General features: G+C 42.3%; 1 pseudogene; it reads right to left on the reverse strand.

The window, feature by feature from the left end:
• Nucleotides 1-735: 735 nt before the first annotated feature.
• LOC122444023 lies at nt 736-1,325 on the reverse strand (annotated as a pseudogene).
• Between the last annotated feature and the right edge of the window lie 14,103 nt (nt 1,326-15,428).

Genomic DNA, 15,428 nt, shown 5'->3' on the forward strand with positions numbered 1-15,428 from the left:
TTCTCTGTCCATGGGATTTCCCAGACAAAAATACTGGAGTGGGTTGCCATTCTCTTCTCCAGGGGATTTTCCTGACCCAGGGATAAAACCTGCATCTCCTGGATTGGCAGGTGGATTCTTTACCACTGAGCCACCAATTTACCAATGAAAATGCCATTCATTTACCAATGAAAGGGAAGCCCATTCATTCCTTTCAGTTCAGTTCAGTTGCTCAGTTGTGTCTGACTCTTGGCAACCCCACAAACTGCAGCATGCCAGGCTTCCCTGTCCATCATCAACTCCTGGATCTTATTCAAACTCATGTCCATCGAATCAGTGATGCCATCCAACCATCTCATCCTCTTTCATCCCCTTCTCCTTCCACCTTCAATCTTTCCCAGCATCAGGGTCTTTTCAAATGAGATCGTTCTTCGCATCAGGTGGCCAAAGTATTGGAGTTTCAGCTTCAACATCAGTCCTTCCAATGAATATTCAGGACTGATTACCTTTAGGACGGACTGGTTGGATCTCCTGGCAGTCCAAGGGACTCTCAAGAGTTTTCTCCAACACCACAGTTCAAAAGCATCAATTCTTTGGTGCTCAGCTTTCTTTACAGTCCAATTCTCACATCCATACATGACTACTGGAAAAACCATAGCTTTGACTAGATGGACCTTTGTTGGCAAGGCAATGTCTCTGCTTTTTAATATGCTGTCTAGGTTGGTCATTTCTTTTCTTTTCTTTTCTTTTTTTTAAGGTGTGAGGCTCATGCCAGCTAAGATTTTATTTAAGAAAAAAAATGTAACTGAAAATAAAAGTCACTCAAAATGAATGAGAGTTTCAAAAAACCCTATAATTCTTCAATGGCAGCTCTTGCACCCACCGCTCAAGCCAGTTCTAACCCAACCAAGATGCTGGAAGGCAGAGCACACAGTGGTGCCCATCAGGCCAGTGAGGGTGACGAAGCTCAGGGCTCCCCCCTGCCGCTTTCTGGGTTCTCCTGTGTAATAGCCGTAAGCATAAAGGACTCATCCAACAATCCAGGCCAAGCCCAAGCCAGAAACTACACACAGGTGATAAACACCTCTGACAGCTAGAAAAAATAAGAAGGGAGGGTACACTTCTAATGTGTTCTGGTGAGCTCGCTGAAAGCAGTTAAAGATGTGCCCGTTTTCAGGGCCAGTGCTGTACATGGTAGGATACTCCACTTTGTACTTCTTGTGGGCCTTGGAAACACTGATGGCTAGATGAGCCACTGTCAAGAAGCTGGCAGCACCAGTTAGAATCACGAAACCATATTCCTTAGAGAGGATGGCCATCCTGACTCTGGATCACCTTTGCTCGCCTGGTCGGTCATAACTTTTCTTCCAAGGAGCAAGCATCTTTTAATTTCATGGCTGCAATCACCATCTGCAGTGATTTTAGAGCCCCAAAATATAAAGTCTGTCACTGTTTCCATTGTTTCCCCATCTATTTGCCAACTGAAGTGATGGGACCAGATGCCATGATCTTAGTTTTCTGAATGTTGAGTTTTAAGCCAACTTTTTCACTCTCCTCTTTCACTTTCATCAAGAGGCTCTTTAGTTCTTTGCTTTCTGCCGTAAGGGTGATGTCATTGGCATATCTGAGGTTATTGGTATTTCTCCTGGCAATCTTGATTCCAGCTGGTGCTTCATCCAGCCCAGCACTTCTCATGATGTACTCTCCGTAGAAGTTAAATGATCACCCTATCAGTTGTGCTACCAACTGATAGTGCAGTTGGTAAAGAATTCATTCCTTTAGGTCACAGTTATAACAGCAGTTACTCTTATTGTTTCACACACATTGGAAAGAAAGAGCTAATTTTAGCAACAACAACAACATGGAGAGAAGTGTTTATGTGGTGTACCCTAAGCACTCTTCTCTCTGCTTTATGTGTACTAATTCTATCAGTCCTAACACCAACTGTATGAGGTAGCTGCTCTTATTATTTCCTCTTTACATTTGTGGAAAACCAAAGCGCAGAGAGATTAACTGACTTTCTCAGGGTCACACAACTAGTAAGGAATGAAGCTAGGATCTGAAGCCAGTCTGATTTCAGATTGTTTTAGACACCAACTTGTGCTTCTAGCAAGAAGATCCCCCAAACACACAGCAGAATTTGTGTCTAACAGAGAAGTGACTTTAAATGAACATGTGGGTGAACTACTACATCACAAGCTAGAATACAACATGGGTTCATTTCAAGTTAATTTTGGAGGATCCCAAATGTGTCTTTCCAAAGCCAAAAAAGTCAGCCTTTCCAAGTTTTGTTTTCCGTAAACTCATCTTCCTCCTGAGGTGAGGGGGATCCCTCATGCATATTATGTTTTCTTCTATAAGGAAATCAATCCTGAAGGACTTGATGCTTGAAATCATTTGAAGGACTGATGCTGAAGCTCCAATACTTTGGCCACCAGGTGTGAAGGGCCGACTCATTGGAAAAGACCTTGGAGCTGGGAAACTTTGAGGGCAGGAGGAGAAGGGGGAGGCAGAGGATGTGATGGTTAGATAGCATCACTGACTCAATGGACATGAGTTTGAACAAATTCCGGGAGATAGAGAAAGACAGGGAAGCCCGGCGTGCTGCAGGGCATGGGGGTCCCAAAGAGACATGACTTAGTGGCTGAAGAACAACACACAAAAAAACAGGAGTCACTTCAACATGTCCCATTTAAATTAGTTACCTCTATGGCAACTGTGAAGAGGTCCTCATTATATAGACTAAATTAGAGTTGGAGAAGAGAGAAAAAAGTGATTCAGAAAATCACAATTCTTGAGCAATAATTTAAACCTTTTCAGTCTTCCTCGCTCTACTCGGTTTTGAAATATTTATTTCAGTTAAGCTAAAGAGCATCTTCCAGACCAAAGACCATTGATGAACTGCCAATGAGTCAGGTTTTCTTCTAATCTCTTTGGTTTGAACTTCTCAATGCCTCTGGTTTCCAAGGTGACCCCATTCCATCCCAGGACCCATCTGGAAACCTGCATCTCAAGTGGGCCAGCCTTAAGACTGGCTTATTGTGACCGTTTTCACCCTGTAACCTTAAACCCAGTAGTGGAATAGAAAACAGCATGTTTGTGTGACTACCATCACATTAGAAAGGAACAAAATCCGATGACCACCACCAAACCATCAGAATTAGGAAAAACGGAATTCACAGTTTTGAAAGCATTAGGATGCTTACTAGGAAACCCATGCATTAAATAACCAGTTGCAAAATATAGAGTTACTATTTCCTTAAATCCTGTAACTATAACCCAAGTTCTCCAGACGGTCATTTTCACATGTGTGAATGTTTTTGATCAGTTTTGTAAATCTCTTAAAAATTTGAAAAGCAATTTTAGTTGAATGTGATTATGTGTAAAGAAGCAGTGCTTAACTGCTCTAGAAATTTTGCCCTAATGTCTTGGTCACCAGCCTTCTCCAAGAGACCCTCTTCAATCTTTTAGGAGAAATAGATTTTTATTGGTGGTTATTTTTATGTTTTCAAACTGGGCTTCCCTGGTGGCTCAGATGGTAAAGAATCTCCCCACAATGCAGGAGACCTGTGTTCAATCCCTGGGTAGGGAAGACCCCCTGGAGAAGGAAATGGCAACCCACCCCAGTATTCTTGCCTGGGAAATCCCATGGACAGAAGGGCCTGGTGGGCTATAGTCTCTGGTGTTGCAAAGAGTCAGCCATGACTAACTGGTTAACACGTTTATTTTCAAACTGTGCAGATGCCAGTGAAGATTTTCTGGCTGCTTGTTTGAAGAAAGTCATTAACGTCTTTTAAAGTATCTTTATGGACCTGGTGCTAGGTGTTTTCTGTCATATGCATGGAGAGAGTAAGGGCTAATACCAACAAATTACACAGAAATAATTTTACTAATTGTACTAATTTACTAACGTACAATTTTACTAATTTACTAAGGCATATTTGCTAATCAACAGAATTTTATGAATGTTATTTATTATGTAATCTAAAGGACCTTTGTTCTATAGTGAAAAGGAGAAGATAAGTCAATCACTATGGAAAATGTTTCTACATGATTTTTTGAATAAAATTTTATTCTATTAGTATGGTTTATATATATTTTTTGTAGAGAACATTAAAAATAATTAAAAATATAGAGAAAACATTAAAAATCATCCCACCTCTAGAGAAAAAAAAATCACCATTTTGTCTTACTCTTTTTCTGTGCACACAAACACCTGTGTATTTTAAAAATCTGTTTTGGAACCCAGAGCTCTTCAATAATCAAGCCTCGGTGATGGGTAAAATTGGTCACCTCAATCTTACTCCTCTCCTTGGGGGAATTCATTCTTAATAGGATCTTCATAGTCTCATTTGAACAGACTGAGGGTGGAGACACCCCAGCAGTTTCCAGAAAAGCCCAGGCATTTCTGCATATTAGCTTGGTCTCAGCATGGGCCTGGAGAAGGAGATGGCAACCCATTCCAGTGCTCTTGCCTGGAGAATCCTGTAGACAGAGGAGCCTGGTGGGCTGCCGTCTATGGGGTCGCACAGAGTCGGACACGGCTGAAGCGATTTAGCAGCAGCGGCGGCAGCAGTATGGGCCATCCTCCCACACCTTTGTCCCTTTATATTGTGTGAAGAATACCAGCAACATGGCAGCTGCCTTCAAACGGGAGAAGGTGATCATGGGGGAAATAGCATGGTGGTTCTGCGAAGTTCTAGGGGACAAAGCTGGGACTGATGGGAAGAATAGTCTTCCATGAGGAGGAGTCCTCCGCCACTGGCCATATTCACTTGTTGGGATGGATGTGGGTTGGAGGGTAGAGGCAGAGACAGTTGATGACTGTGTCCTTGCCGTAAGGTTCTGAGACTATTTCTCTCCAGGATTGGCCTTACATTCGTACACTAGGATTTGTGAGTTCTTGAACTTTCTTCCTCCACATCAACATCTGTAGCCACAGGACCCAGAACAGTGTTGACCACACAGTAGATGCTCAGTAAATGTTTGTCAGAATGAATGAATGAATGAACAAACCTGGCTTTGGTGACTGCTCCTTGGCCCTCCACTTCTAGAGACTATGGAATTGGAGCAGAATTTGGCGGGAAGGATGGAGAACAGGCTTTAGTGGGAAGCCTTCTCAGCTCACAGAATTATCCATTTTCTGCTATTTCTTGGGAGGATGCTTGGTCTCCATACAGTGGTATGTAGAAAGGATCTGGAAACAGCCAGTTTGGGCTTTTTCATCTACTAAACAAAACAAACCCAAACACTGGACTTGATGGATGGAGTCCCCGAGTGGTTGATTTCACTCAGTCCTTTAAACAATGGAATAAAACCACTGGCCTCCTGCAGGCTGGCTCTTGGTGGGGGGCAAGGGAGGAGTGGTGGGCTGGAATGGGGAGATAAGTGTTAAAGGATGAAAAAGGCAAAGAATACTTTAAGCAACTAACAACTCTTTCCAGAGAGCAAATGCCACGTACAACCCTGACTTAAAATATAGAGTCCTAAAAGTAAGTATTACTATTGCTCTATTTTTGTGGCTTAAGGAAACCATATAATTTTAAACTTTGGTATTAAATGACATTTTAGGAGTTTATAATATTTTATGACCTGCTTAAATGAATATAAATAGCAATTCCATAAGTGGAGACCAATGTGCATATAGTAGATTTGAAGTCATAGCTTCAAAAGATTATATCAGTTCAGTTCAGTCACTCAGTTGTGTCTGATTCTTTGCGACCCCATGAATCGCAGCATGCCAGGCCTCCCTGTCCATCACCAACTCCCAGAGTTTACTCAAACTCATGTCCATTGAGTCGGTGATGCCATCCAGCCATCTCATCCTCTGTCATCCCCTTCTCTTCCAGCCCCCAATCCCTCCCAGCATCAGGGTCTTTTCCAATGAGTCAACTCTTTGCATGAGGTGGCCAAAGTACTGGAGTTTCAGCATCAGTCCTTCCAATGAACACTCAGGACTGATTTCCTTTAGAATGGACTGAATTAATTCTATGCTTGAGAACAGGAGGTAAAACCTACCAGCTAGGAGTTAAAAGTGTCTTTTTTTTTTTTTTTCTTTGTCATGTGCAAGTAGGTCGTGCCTGGGAATCTCACCAGAGCTGAGGTCAGCTAAGGTTTTAGTTTGGAAGAACGGTAAGAGGTGGTGGTGTTTCTCAGAAAGGTGGCTCAGAGGTGAACCAGGTAACTAGAAATACCTTGCCCCACCCGACACAAGAATGAGAAACATCAACCATGGATCCTGCTTTGTTCACACCAGTGTCGTTTATGGAAATTAAACACTGGTGGACACATTCTTGGGGTGTCTAGGGGGCACATTGTATCTGGTGGTATTTTTGTCTGTAGAACCTGTTTAGGTGGGACATTGTTGGTCATTTACATTGGACAAATAGAAAGTTTTTGTGCTACTTGAGAAAGAAAATATGCTCAGAGTTCATTTCTGGAACTGACAAAGTCCGCAACGTGTACTTTGGCCTCAGACCAGTCTGACAAGTGAGTTAAAACCAAGGGTACTCACAACCCACAACTAGTTATACAGAGATAACATTTTCTAGATGAAAATGTCAATTCCCAGGGTTTATTGACCAGGGAAATGATAAGGTCACACCCGTCTGCAAAATACCCAGGAGCCAGTGCAACAATTTTGAATCTGGTTAGGGAATAGCCCAAAGCTGGCCTGGTGGGAGGAATAGAAATTGCCTGGCTTTAGCCCCAGGGACGCTCAGTGCCTTATCTCTGTCAGACAGGCACTCTGTCAGCGCCTTATCTCTTATCTCAGAAGCCTGAGACTTCAGTACTCTTCCCAACTCCTTCCCTGGCTTCCAGAACTAAGTCAATGGTCACTCCTGTACACATTCTTCTCTTCCCAGTAACTGAACCCACCCCTACCAGACTGTGCCCACCAGCCTCCGGAGTTTTCCAAGCTCGGGAACCAAAAAGAAAGGCAAAATCTCTTCATTGTGATCGTTCCAAGGCTGATCAGCTCAGAGGCCCCCTTCAATTCAGTGAGTTCTGCAGAAGCTTACCTCTCTGTGCTAACAAGACTACAATATACTAGCCCTCACCTCAACTCTCCACTCTTACCTGGACTAAACTCTTCTTTTCATCCCCCCAAAGAAAGCTCACTCCACAGATTTCTGAGAGGCCATTCTTTTACTGGAGATTTGCCAGGGTGTGGGGTAGGAGTCAGGTTGGGGGTGGGGGGGGCGGTGTGGAGGCAGAGTGTTTACATCACCCACACAGAATTCCACTTCCCTGAGATGTATCTCTTTCCTGCCAAATCTCCCCGCTTCCTTGTAAGCTCCCTCAGCATCAGCATGCTAACCTTCCCCCTCACCCTAAACTCCCCATCCCAAGCCCCCACACCCTGGCTCATCCCAAGGCAAGAGCATCCCGCAGAGGCAAGGCAACCTTGGGGTCCAGAAACAAGATCTCCAGTCACCAGGAGCCTTCCTGCTGGAGGATTTTAAATACCTGATCATGTTTATTTTACTTTTTCCCCTGTAACCTAACCAACTCATCTGGGCAGCCTGCAGAGGGCCTTCCTCAAGGTCCCCTTGCCAAGCCCATGTCTTTGGTCTCTGATGGCAGCATCTCTTTATGCTACGTGGTTCCTGGAATGAGTCCACAAATAGATGCCCACTGACCCAAGTTACCGCAGCCCTTCAAATTCTGATTCAAAGTTTTTGGTGCCCGCCACACAGGGTCAAGCTCGTGAGCACACGTGTATGTGTGGAGTCTCATGTTTAGAAGGGTCCTGGCTTGGCCCAGTGCTCGGCTCTCGTCGTCATGACGTCCTTAACGAGTGTGAACCACAGGCCTACATTTCAATTTGTGCTGGGCCCTGAAAATTTTGTGAAGCCAGTTCTGCCCACACATGACCCTCCTGGAAGTTCTCCCCCCCTTCAAAGTGGTTTCTCCACAGCGCCCCCTACAAGCCTTAACCTTTGGGTCCCTCTGCCTGGCCCACCCTGGCCTCCACTCATCGCGGGGTGCTGGGCCTGAAAAGGGCATTCACCCAGCTGGACTGGGTGGGGTGCTTCCTTTTCTCTGATGAAACCACAGAAAACGGGGTCCCTGGGGAAGCAGTGGCAGGGAGAAAGCAGGGAGGACTGAGGCTGGGCGAAGACCCTCTGCAAAATTATTCACCCCACCCCACAGTGATTGCAGAGATTCCTCCAGGAGAGAGAATTCCTTCTCGATCGAGCCCTGTCTAACCGCTTTAAGAATACAAATGTTCCTGAGAAGGTCACCACCCCTACGTTATTGCCTTCTACCATGCTGTGAACAGGCTCGCAAGCTCTGCTGTAAGCTGATCCGGGGGGAGGTCTGGGCGCAGGGGAAAATTTGGAGAGAGAGAGAGGATCCTCTTGAATCTGGAGGAGAGTGATTCACAGAGGAGACATCTAAGGTGTGCAGAGCGAGCCAGGGCCCCGGGAGTCAGAAGAGCGGGAAACAAGGGAGCGGGGAAACTGGGAGTGCTTCTTCTGTTTCATCATGGTCACAGACCCTGAGTTTTTCTGCTCAACCTCTCTTGATGAAAGGTCTATATAGTTTCCTGTTTCTGCGCAAGCCCCCCCCACCCCTCCCGCCCCGCCATTCCCTTTCTTAGCCAATAACAAATTACCACAAGCTGGGTGGCTTAAAACAAAAGAACCGTATTCTGTCACAGTTCTGCCCAGCAGGAGTCTGAATCAAGGTGTCAGCAGCGCTGCCCTGAGGGAGAACCCAGTTCAAGCCTGTCTTCTAGCTTTTGGTCACTGCCTAGAAGTCTCTAGCATTTTTTGGTTTATAAACACACACTGTTTTCTCCTCTGTGTCTCTCTGTGTTAAATCCTTCTCTCCCTTCTCTTACCAGGACACCAGTTGTTGGATTTAGGGTCCATTCTAAATGCAGGATGATGTCATCCTGTTGTTTAGTCGCTTAGTTGTGTCTGAGTCTTTGCGACACCTTAACCCACCAGGCTCCCCTGTCCATGGAATTCTCCAAGCAAGAATACTGGTGTGGGTTGCATTTCCTTCTCCAGGGGGATGCCATCCTGAGAAACTTAAAATACATCTGCAATGACCCTATTTCCAGTATTCAATAGTACTGAATGAAATACTTCAAAATTGCTAAGATACTAAATCTCCAAAGTTCTCATCACAAAAAAGAAATGATAATTATATAATGTGATAGAGATATGAGCTGAAGCTACGGTGGTAATCACATTGCCGTATATAAATGCATCAAATCAACACGTTTTACACCTTACACTTACACAATGTTATATGTCAAGTATATCTCAATTAAAAAAAAAACTTAGAAAATGATCTTACTTTTTCAAATTAAGTCACATACACAGATACAGAGGCAATTCAATATACAACAGGGTTTTCAGATCTTCAGTTTCTGTTTGCTTTTTATTTATACTTTTCTTGAACTTTTGAGCTTTGTTTTTTTTTCCCTCATGATAGAAATCCTGAAATCCTGAGACCCATTATTAAATAATAATAGCAAAACCTCTGCAAATCCAAGGCATTTTACAAGTGTGTACTGCAAGAGACTCTGCAGGATCTCCCAGTATCCCAGGAGAACAAGGAAGGAACAATAGCAAAGTGCCTTTGATCCCTTAAGTAGGAAAGTTGCAATAAGAGCCAAATTCTACGCTTTTAATGTTGTTGTACATTAGTCAGAACACAGAAATGTGAGTGTTTACAACCCTGAAAGTGAAATGGAAAAGTAACAAAAATGCACTTCTAAGACATTTTCATTAGATGCGTTGGTTTGTTGAAAAATACGGAAAAGCCTAATACAATATTTGTGAATAAAACCTCTAAAGACTGAATTCCATACACTACCCCTTCACCATGCTTTCAGGAACAATTTGCTTTTTGGCAAACTATACCCAAACAGTAACACAGACAAGCAATCAGAAAAGTTGCATGATTCCTAATCATTAAGAGATTCAGTTACCCTGAGAGTTGGCACACTAAAATTCTCTAGAGGAAAATGATCTTATAAAAGGTTAGCATTTTTCTTTTCCTCATTAGTCTTTACCACACTGGGTCATTCCTCTTTAAGTATCATCATGGCTTAGAGTAAGGCCACAGGCTATTCTGCAGATTTGAGATTGAAATTGTCTCTCTGAGTGCCAGTTTTTATTTTCTGTTTTTTCCCCTAAGATGGCAAGTTACCTACCATTTCCTTCTTTTATGTGCAGAAAAATCCCAAATATCTCAGCCTAATCACACTTCATGGAGGGTAATATTGCCATGCAATTAAGAAATTGTTTTCACAGAAAAATAGACTAGAAAGAATAGCCTAGATAATTAGGAAGACAATAAATAAGGGGAAGTAGTCCTACTAGGTGTTAAAATACATTATGTGGCTACAAAATTTAAAACGGTGCAGGACCATCACATAAAGACCCACACTAACAAGCGGGACAGAAGGAGGAGACTTGCAGAGTTCACGAGCATGACATGACGCCGGCAACGTTTCCAGCCCACTAGACGGCCATTGGAAAACAGGACATTCTAATCCATACTTCACACATTAAAATAAAATTAATATTAAATGCATCAAAAGTAAAAATGCAGAAACCAAGTCAAGCCAAACACACAGAGCAGGAGAAAACATGGGAAGGAACACTCACAATTTCAGAGTGAGAAGAATTTCCAAATATGACAAAAAAGCCAGACGGTTAAAAGTGAAATTTAATTAAATACACATAAAAAAATTTTTTTTCATGGAAAAGTCACCAATGTAAGTTGACGCAACCACTATGAAAACAGTGTGGATGATGTTCAAAAAACTACAAATAGAGTTGCTGCATGATCCAGCAATCCCTCTCCTGGGCATATATCTGGGCACAACTGTATTTCAAAAAGATACATGCACCCCTATGTGCAAAGCAACACTATTCACAATGGCCAAGACATGGAAACAATGTAAATGTCCATTGACAGATGCTTCCGGAAGAAGTCTGGCTACCTTGAGAAAGACTATGTAGAGAGACCCCAAAAGGATGGAGACACATGAGAGGTCTCCACGATTCCATCACCTGGGGGCTCATTTCTCCTCAGTCCCACACCAGAGGCTTGACTGAGGAAGTCTTCAAGATGACCCCAGCTCCCAACTGAATGCAACTGTCTAAGAGATCCCAAACCAGGACAACCCAGCCAAGTCACACATCATCCAGACCCGCAGAAACAGAGAAGGATAAGAAGTGATTACTGATGTTGGAAGCCACTCAGTTTGGGGGTGATTTGTCACAGGAATAGTTACAGAGTTACGGATAACTAAGATAGGCACTCTTATCTTGTGGGTGGTAGATTGAATTGGCACATCCTCCTCAGAGATAAGCAGTTTACTCAGTTCAGTTCAGTTCAGCCACTCAGTCATGTCCGACTCTTTGCGGCCCCATGAATCGCAGCACGCCAGGCCTCCCTGTCCATCACCAACTCCTGGAGTTTACTCAAATCCACGTTCATCGAGTCGGTGATGCCATCCAACCATCTCATCCTCTGTCGTCCCCTTCTCCTCCTGCCCCCAATCCCTCCCAGCATCAGGGTCTTTTCCAATGAGTCAACTCTTTGAGGTGGCCAAAGTACTGGAGTTTCAGCTTCAGCATCAGTCCTTCCAATGAATATTCAGGACTGATCTCCTTTAGGATGGACTGGTTGGATCTCCTTGCAGTCCAAGGGATTCTCAAGAGTCTTCTCCAACACCACAGTTCAAAAGCATCAATTCTTTGGTGCTCAGCTTTCTTTATAGTCCAACTCTCACATCCATACATGACCACCGGAAAAACAATAGCCTTGACCAGACGGACTGCTTTTGGCAAAGTAATGTCTCTGCTTTTTAATGTGCTATCTAGGTTGGTCATAACTTTCCTTCCAAGGAGTAAGCGTCTTCTAATTTCATGGCTGCAATCACCATCTTCAGTGATTTTGGAGCCCCCCAAAATAAAGTCTGACCACTGTTTCCACTGTCTCCCCATCTATTTCCCATGAAGTGATGGGGCCAGATGCCATGATCTTAGTTTTCTGAATGTTGAGCTTTAAGCCAACTTTTTCACTCTCCTCTTTCACTTTCATCAAGAAGTTTTTTAGTTCTTTTTCACTTTCTGCCATAAGTAGTTTACTACTAATGCCTAATTAAAATCAATACATACACAGGTCCTTGGACCAAACACTCTACTTTTAGAAGTTCCTTGGTGAATATATTCACACATATGCAAAGCGATATATATACAATATATTTATCACAGTATTGTTTAAATAATATTGGAAGCAAGCTAAAAGAACACCAATAAGGGCATGTTTAAGTGAATTATAACATTTAATGGAATACTGTTCAGTCAGTAAAGAATGAGGGTATTTTTTATATGATGACATTAAAAAAAAAATCTCTAATGTAATTTCTAAGCAAAGCAACAAAAAAGATACCAGACAGTATGTAGAGCACAGTAGCAATTGTGAAAGAGGAGGAAGAAAAGACTATCTCTGTTCATAACTGAATGAATATGTGAGATCATCTCCACAGATTACACAGGGCAACTTTACATCCATTACTTGGAGAAAAGAATGGATGGCTGATGGACAGGTGGGGGCAGGGGTGGGATATGGAGATTTACTGTATAGGCTTCAATGTCTCACTACCTAATCAGAAATAAGTAAATAAAATGAACTTGAAAACTTTTTCTTTCAGTTGTTTTGCTTGAATTTAACATTGTCCAGACCTTTAGATATTAGAGCTGGATCTTCAAAGTGAGGCGTGTGTGGTCCTGAGGATCATGAAGATTTTCTTCTAGGGTATATATTCACAGGTTAGGAGGTTGGTATAAGTTTCCAGATATAGAATGAATATAAGTGCTCATGCCTAAAATTCATTTGTCTGGGAAAGTACCTTGCTGGATAGGTTCTACTTTCTCAGTTCTTTTCTCCCAACCCTGTTCTTACTTGACAAAAGTTACTCTTACCTGTTCTGCATTTTATCCTGGGTGCTACCCCAGAGAGGAAAGACCCCTGGGAGACCAAACAAAAGAACAATTTGAAATATCAGAGTTGGTTTTGAGAAAGTGAATACAGGTTAGGAAATAAATCCTTTTGCAAGTCTGATTTCTTGCAAAAATTATTTTCCAAGTATCTGCTTTCAAAATAATTGAAAGATGACCTATAGGGTTGTTAGCTGATAGAACATTAAAAATTATTTTTAATAATGGTCACAGGGTTATTTTTTACATATAACTCAGGACTTCAAATCAAAGAGTGATATTGCTGTAAGGAAAATCCTCCCAGTGCCATCTGCTTTTATATAAATAATGTTCCTCAGCACGTCTTAAAAAAAGGGGGGGGGATAAACTTGATTTGATAAATTATACTAAATGATAAATAACTTGCTCAAAAACTAAGGCAGCTCTATCCATCTTACCAAGAGAAACATTTCCAATAAAATTTTACTTACATGTTTAATGATTTCAGTTGGTCAAAACAGTTGTAGTGATAACTCCATCTAGAGTTTATTTACTGTTTTTACCCTTTGAAATTTACAATCACAGGAAATTTTTAAAATTTCATTGTGTTCACATACTTTTGTTGCATCAAAGAATGATAGCGTGATTTTTTAAAAAACTTTCAAACATACAGATAAATTATATCAAGGGTAAAATTCTTTTGGGGAAACAGAATAAAATGAGTGAATTCTAAGATAGCTCAGAGATAAAGAATTCACCTGCAATGCAGGAGACGTGGGTTCAGTCCTTGGGTTGGGAAGATCCCCTGGAGAAGGGAATAGCAAATCATTCCAGTGTTCTTGCCTGGGTAATCCCATGGACAGAGGAGCCTGGTGGCCTACTGTCCACCGGGGTTGCAAAGAGTCAAACACGACATAGTGACTAAACAACAACAAACAGACTAAAATGAGTTCCAATTGAAACGGGAACAATGTAAAATTTCCATGTATTAAATAATAATTTTTTGAGGTAAACAAGATGATACAGAACAGACTTTTGAACTCTGTGGGAGAAGGTGAGGGTGGGATGTTTCGAAAGAACAGCATGTATATTATCTATGGTGAAACAGATCACCAGCCCAGGTGGGATGCATGAGACAAGTGCTCGGGCCTGGTGCACTGGGAAGACCCAGAGGAATCGGGTGGAGAGGGAGGTGGGAGGGGGGATCGGGATGGGGAATACGTGTAAATCTATGGCTGATTCATATCAATGTATGACAAAACCCACTGAAAAAATAAATAAATAAATAAAGAAAAAAAATGAAAAAAAAATGATATGGGTATAAAATGGCTGTGGTATTTGGATACATTTTAAAGAATGATGAAACAAGGTCTTTATTAATAAAATGTCCATATTCTTCATGTGTTGGAAATTACATCTTGTGTTAAATATTTTTGTTATTGTTCAGTTGCTCGGTCATGTCCAACCCTTGGCAACCCCATGAACTACATACAGTACATCAGGCTTCCCTGTCCTTCACTAACTCCTGGAGTTGGCTCAAATTCATGTCAGTCAGTGATGCCATCCAACCATCTCAGCCTCTGTCGCCCCCTTCTCCTTCTGCCCTCAATCTTTCCCAGCATCAGAGTCTTTTTTCAGTGAGTCAGTTCTTCACATCAGGTGGCCAAAGTATTAGAGTTTCAGCTTCAGTATCAGTTTTTCCAATGAATATTCAGGGTTGATTTCCTCTAGGATTGACTGGTTTGATCTTCTTGCAGTCCAAGGGACTCTCAAGAGTCTTCTCCAACACCACAGTTCAAAAGCATCAATTCTTTGGTGCTCAGCCTTCTTTACTGTCCAGCTCTCACATGTATACATGACTACTGGGAAAACCATAGCTTTGACTAGATGGACCTTTGTCAGAAAAGTGATATCTCTGCTTTTCAATACACTGTCTAGGCTTGTCATTGATTTCCTTCCAAGGAGTAAGCATCTTTTAATTTCATGGCTGCAGTCACTCTCTGCAGTGATTTTGGAGCCCAAGAAAATAAAGTCTGTCACTGTTTCCATTTTTTCCCCATCTATTTGCCATGAAGTGATGGGACCAGATGCCATGATCTTAGTTTCTTGAATGTTGAGTTTTAAGCCAACTTTTTCACTCTCACATTTTATATTAATGTAAAACTGCTTAAGGAAGAAAGTTCTTCAAATTCTTTAAGCAATATACAAATATTTTGAACTATTGCCTTAGGGACCATCTGGTTTAATCCTCTTTACTTTGCAGATGAAAAGTTTGCCCATCAGAGTGAAAATAATTCTCATGGTCACCAAGTGACAAATGGGACCTGACCCTGGTCTCCTGCCTTTTGGTCCAGGCAACCAAATCTAACCCAAGCAACCTGCCTGGTAAGGGTGAGTCCTCTGTGGTCCTCAGCAGGAACACCTGCGTGGTAAGGAGCAAAAGGAATCAGCCAGGATGCTGGTGTTGTTCACGCCAACAACCCCTCAGGAATG

Source organism: Cervus canadensis, chromosome 6 (assembly GCF_019320065.1).
Source record: "Cervus canadensis isolate Bull #8, Minnesota chromosome 6, ASM1932006v1, whole genome shotgun sequence".
NCBI lineage: Eukaryota > Metazoa > Chordata > Mammalia > Artiodactyla > Cervidae > Cervus > Cervus canadensis.